We start from the raw sequence: 6519 nt of genomic DNA, 5'->3' as shown, positions 1-6519 counted from the left end.
AAAAAAAAAAAAAAAAAAAAGAAATTCGCTGAAAGCTTTATACGGCTGTCATATAAGGAGTTTCCTTAAATGTAAGGAACTTCTTTTTTCTTACAGCTTTCAAAAGTCTTTGTCTTTGATTTTTTCCCCAATATTAAATGATTATTTTAAAAGTGTACCACGTTGTACAGAAATCAGCCTTCTCTCCCACAATGCTGCACACATGGGACAGAAATATCACTGTCCTTGCCCCACATTTTCAAATTAACATTCTGAGGTCACAACAATAAGTCTTCCTGAAGAAGACCTTCCAGAAAAACAAAACATTTCTTCAGCTCATATTTCCTCTTTTTGTAGCATGCACCAGTAATCTATACAAGAAGTATACATGGCGGGGGAGTAAGGAGGGGATTCACCAGCAAGCCCATCATTGTTGACAGCCGTAAGGTTAGAGACAAGCACAAAGGGATAGGTCAACATACTGGCAAAAAAAATCCTGTGACAGCTTGGGAACAAGTCTTTATTTCATTCATGGTGGAAACTCCACTGTCCAGTGCATAGATGTAAGGAGATAAGCCAGTGAGTTACAGAGCCACAAAGAAAAGATGTCACCTAGGGGGTAAGGAACAAGACCTATAAAAAATCCTAAAATGCCCTCTTCCTGATAGATGGTTACTATAAAGTCCCAAAGTCCACAATACTTGTGTTCTCTCCCAAGGAATTGTACCATAGATCTCAGAGTGTTCACCTGGAAGGGAGTTGTGATGAGGGTAACAGCAGAAGGAGCAATCATCTCTTGAGTTGTCCCCTTGATAACTCAGTCAAAGGAAGATGAGATTTCTTTCTGTATATTTCAAGGTCCTAACGCCTCAATCTTGTCACACTCCTGGTAATGCTGTAAAACTTTACCATGGAGCATAGTTCCAAGAACTCCTAAACACAGTCTTGGCATTAACCCTGTGAACGACCCAGGCCTGCCATCAACGTTCTCCACATCATGAGCATAACAAAAGAGACCAGGAAGTTTTGCTACCCAAAAATATGTTGTCCTATCGTTGGAAAAGAAGGCTTATATCCCACCGGGATGAGCACTTTCACGTACATGAGAGGTGAGACCAGAGCCCAGAAGCACTTGACTGGCTACATTCATCATAACAGAATCTGCAGATGGACTTGTCTTTGATTTTTGACAGTTTCATTATGATGTGTTTTGGTGAAGACTTCTTTTGGTTTAACCTGATTAGAAATCTTTCAGCTTCATGTCCCTGGATGTTCGTATCTCTCCTCAGATTTGGGAGGAGAGCAACTCATGCCTCATTTGTCATGTTTTCTATCTCTTTATTGAACTTTTCATTTGCTAATATTATTTTTCTGATTTTTTTAAAGTGTCTGTGTTCTCTTATAGCACACTGAACTCCCTTAACACAATTATTTTGAATTCTTTGTCAGGAAATTTGTATATCTCCATTTCTTTAGGGTCGGTTGCTGGAAAATTATTGTGTTCTTTTGGTGGTGCCATGTTTCTTTGATTTTTTTGTTTCTTATTGCCTTGCATTGATATCTGTGCATCTGATAGAGCTGTCACCTCTGCCAGGCTTTACCACCTGGTTTTAGTGAGGGAAGATCTTCACCTGTGGGTGGGTGTTTGGGCTCTAGCTGAGTGGGGTGCAGAACTGTCAGGTCTGGTGAGGACACAGCAGCATAGTTTTTCTCTAGCTCTGTCACCTGAAGTCAGTGTTAATAAAGATTGCAGGAGTCCTTAGCAACCAAAGCTGTGGTTGTCCACAGCAGCAACAGGACTGTTGGGGTTTTCAGTGGTGAAAGTTTCAGGGGTCCTCATGATCTCTTATTCTCCCATGGAGGAAATCATGGCAAAGGGGATCCCTCTTGGCACTGGGTTCAGCTCATGGGTGTGCTCGCTTTGGAGGTGGCACCAGTATCTGATGCACAGTCCCATGGAGCAGCCACAGATCTGGGTCTGGAGCATGAGCACATGTTGAGAAACCGTGGCTCCAGGGTCTGGGACACTGCGCATAGCAGTGGTGACTCCAGTGTCTGAGGCACAGGCATGCGCAGAGTGGCTACTGCTCCAGGATGCAAGGCATGCATAGGCTTGCAGGGAGGAGGGTCCTCAGTCCTGGGGCAGCACAACAGTAGCTCCTTCTTGGGGAGAAGGGTACAGCAACATCTCCTTCTCCAAGAGGTCTGTGGCAGTGATGGCTATAGGTTACCTCAACAGCAAAATTTGCCAGTGTTCTCTGTGGATCAGGCTACTGAGGTCCACACTGACAAACACTAAAGGGATCTCCACTGTGAAAGCTACAGGGAGTTTGTGGCTGCTGCAGGGACTATTGAGTCAGTGTCAAAGCTTGCCTGGGTCCTCTGCCCAGCAGATCACTAGGCATTGCAGTGGCACCTGCCGTGTGGCTAATACTGGTAGGCGCCTCCCATTCATCTTTGTTCCTAGCCATCTCTAAATGTATCAGCTGTGCCAATCTCCTTAGTGATCCTTTCCCTACAGTTATTCTCTGTCTTTTCTCCACTGTGTTGCTATAGGTTCTATAGCAACAATATATACTCAGGGCCATTTTCATTCATGGGTAGCTAAATGTTGTGTGTTTGTGTGTGTGTGTTTGAGAGGGGGATGGAGGCGGGTATCTCCTACTCTCTACTGTATTACTCTGCCAACCTCTGCTTTATCCTTGGAAATGGTAACACTTTGAGCCTATCAGTCAGTTGTACCTCAGTGTGAATTAGTTTATCCCAAGGACTCTTACCTGTTTGTTAGATAAAAGGTAAAAGGAACTTAAGGATGCTAGGTTTTTGGTGCGTCAGGGAGAACATCTCAGGGCAGAAAATGAGCACAGAAAAGAAAAAATGGGAGAGAGGTAAATAGACTTCATTTATTTTGCAGTTCATCTTGACCTGTGATTAAAATGGAGATGAAGCTGAGGACTAAGGACTGTCAAGTTTTGAATAGTGAGAGTGTCAGACTTCCGAATCAAACCCAAATAGTTCTCTTTTTCAATTAAAAGAAAACTCAATATTCTAATTTTTCTTCCACCTAGCAGTTTCCTCTGCTTTCAGATATGTCACTTTGCCTTCCTTTCTCTGTGGTCTGAAGAGTTAGGGAAATTGTTTTAGATTCCACCCGTCCCAAGTTATGCACTTCTGATTTTTTTTTTTCTCAACTGACCTCATTTAGCAGGGTGGAAGGCAGCTTTTCCTAGTCTATTAAGACTTCAATAAAATCATCCATTTCTAGTTAACTGGAATAGTATTCACATTTAGACCTGCATATTAATTGGCTGATAACGAGATGATAAAGCTGCTTTTCTCTGCAGGTGTACCAATCAATTTCAATGAAATAGAAAAAATGAGTTCTTTTCTTGTTGCATCTGAAATTAAAAAGTGATTTATATTTTCTAATAAAGTGGTTTTCATTGATCTCCTTCTGAAAATGTATGGTTTCATTTGCACCCTTTTAAATTATAATAGTTTCCGTTTGTAAAATAATGATTTTCCAATATCATTTCTGGCTTCCAATAGATGATTAACTTTAATACGAATTTGAAGGGGAAGGTTTGGGGGGTATTAAGAGTCTCCATCTCCCTGCCACCCCAAAAAAACCTGCTACTTTTAATGACCTTAATATCCTCAAACTACAGATTTTTTTCCCTAAACACAGTGTTGTCAAAGGAAGTTATGTTTTTTCCCCCAAGAAATCTATTTTTCTATTTCACGAGTTTCCTTTTGTCATAGAATTTTATGCCTGTGCCAATTGTTTTCCATTTCTGTTGTGTCAGCCTGACTGCAGGGCAGATGTGGAAAGGAGAGTTTTGTTTCTTTCTTCCCCCTGTCACCAACAGCAAATTCTTCCTTGGAGATGCTCACAGAATCCTGTTGTTATCAGCTGAATTCTGGCAGTGTGAAAACTGGCAGAGCAATTACATTTCACTTTAATTTAGTATTATGGTCTCCTAAGCCATAATAATTAAGCAGCCATGAAAGGAAGCTATATTCTGAACATGGGATGGGAAACTGCGGAGTCCAGGGCTGGTGTGGAGGGAGCAGCATCGTCTCATTTCTCTGTCACCCAGAGGCATCTGGATTCACACTTAGGCTGCAAACAGGTGTTGAGTGGAGTTAAGGGACCATGTGGGCATCAGACCTAATTTAAAACAGACACCAGGGGCTTTGTCTATTTAACCACACAGGAGATGAATGTTGGCTGATAAGTGGATTAATGGATGGATGATGGATGGACGGGTGATGATGAATAAATGGATGGATGGATGGATTTGCAGCTCTCATGCAAAGATCACCTTTGTGATGCAATTTGGGTGCCCCCTACACAAAAATATTTTCCTCTCTCTAAGTCCCACAGTGCCTGAATATTCTCTAGTAGTACCAAATGTGTTTTTCTGGATTAACTAAAACCCTCTTCTAAATTATTTTGTTTCATGTACCCTGAAGGGGCAAGACTTGGCTGGATAACGACACTGCAGCATGGACTGGTTCGTCACCTGCGTCCCCATGTACCGGGAAACTGTGGACGTCATAACGACATGGGCTTGATGGCAAAGCCAGACCAGGGTAAATAAGGTTCGAAAAAGTGGTGCGTGGGGTGGGGAGTGATGAAGAACAGCCCCTCAGCTCTTCAGAGGACACTGTTTTTAGTCACACTCCCAGGTGTGGTACTTCTCAGGTCTCTAGCTCAGCCAACTTCCCCTTCTTTAAACTTGCAAAGAATAATTTTTCAAGACCAGCCAGGGTTGAGGATTGCTGACTTTTCCATTTGCTTGAGAATAAAAATAATGATAAAAATAAAAAGGTTGATTGAGCACCTTGTGTGTGCCATGCACTTTCCACGCATTATCTAACCCACCTCTGTGCCCATTTTACAGTGGAGGACACTGAGGCCTGGGGCAGGTGGGCTGCTTCCCAGGGATACACAGCAAGTAAGGGGCAGAGCCAGGATTCAAACCCACCATACGCCTGAGTCTCCAAAGTGCACACTGCAAACTTCACTCTACCTCCTACTTTAGGCGGCTATTAAAAATAAATGCTTTGGGCAAATACAAGGCAAATAACTCAATTTCTTCAAAAACTAAATTACAATGGAGGAAAAAAGAGGAAGGAGAAACTTGTAAGTGAAAGAGACTTTAGAGACCTATCAACCAAATGCGATATATGTATTTTGCTTGGATTCTGATTCAAACAAATGAATTGATTTTAAAAAAAGAAAAAGAGGCTAAGCACAGCGGCTCATGCCTATATTCCCAGCTACCTGGAAGGCTGAATCACATGAGCCCAGGAGTTTGAGGCTAGTGAGCTATGATCTTGCCACTGCACTCCAGCCTGGGTCACAGAGTGAGACCCTGTCTCTAAGTAAATAAATACATAAAATTAAAAGAGAGACATTTATAGTGTGTGAATTATATCTCGGTAAAGTTTGATTTAATGATCTAAACAAAAGGTGTTAAAGTAGATTAAGATACAGCCAATTACATCATTTTCCTAATTTTTCACGGAACACCATTTAGTAGATGACTTTTAATACATGAACACACACATACTTGCAGGGGAATAAAGAAACCAACTTTGTCCTACTCTGGCCTTTTTATAAGTTCTGGATTGTTACTCAGATGCTTTGGCACATACCCTCAAGGTTGTCTTCAGGAACTTCAAGTAAAACATTTTTAAATCACAAAAGCAAACGACATTATTAAAAGCATATTCTTTCCTTCTTTTTCCAGAAGGGAAAAACCGGTGGAGACTTGCTGTGCTATCCCTGAGATTTTGAGAGGAGAGCTGAGAACAGGAAGAGACACTGTTCAGAGCACGAGGCCTCCGCCCCTGGAAGAGCTGCACGCCTACCTGGGCTCAAGGGAAGCGCCAGCCTGCTCCGAGGAGGGAATTGGCCTTTGTCTGGTACAGCCTCTCTTCAAGTTCCCACCTCCTGCCCAGGGACAAGAAGAACCTCCTAACAGGTGTCTCCAGTTGTGGCCAGAGTGCTCACGTTCCCCACCATTGCACTCCAGGCGAATGAACGCCCTTCAGAGGGTCCTTACTGCTCCCAAGATAAAGACCAACAGCATAACTGTGGCCTAAAAGGCCCAGCCTGGTGTGACCTCTGACTTTCTCTCCAGTCTCATCTCACACCCAGGCCTGGCTCTGAGCTCCAGGAACGCTGACTTTCTTCTCCCAGTAGTTCAAAGTCCTTCCACTACTGGGCCTTTGCACATGTTGACTCCTCCATCTGGTTAATATCTACTCATCCTTGAGATCTTGAGATCTCAACTCACACAAAGCTTTTCTTTGAACAATCTTCTGTGATGTGTCAGAGTCAAACTCCCTATTATTATTAACAATCCCAAAGCACATTTGGAATTTTACATTTATTTGATTTCATCAGAGTCCCAACTAGGCTACGTGCTCCACAAAGAATGAGACTGTGTCTTTTATTGCTGACCACTGGATCCCCCAGAGTCTCCCCACAAAACCTGGTATACAGTAGACAAACAACATGGGTCAAAT

General features: G+C 42.6%; 1 pseudogene; it reads right to left on the bottom strand.

Annotated features, from left to right (window-relative positions):
• Nucleotides 1-238: 238 nt before the first annotated feature.
• On the bottom strand, nucleotides 239-1132 carry LOC105808862 (annotated as a pseudogene).
• Nucleotides 1133-6519: the final 5387 nt, after the last annotated feature.

Source organism: Propithecus coquereli, unplaced genomic scaffold (genome assembly GCF_000956105.1).
Source record: "Propithecus coquereli isolate 6110/MARCELLA unplaced genomic scaffold, Pcoq_1.0 Scaffold180, whole genome shotgun sequence".
NCBI lineage: Eukaryota > Metazoa > Chordata > Mammalia > Primates > Indriidae > Propithecus > Propithecus coquereli.
This window is presented reverse-complemented; position numbering and strand designations above follow the sequence as displayed.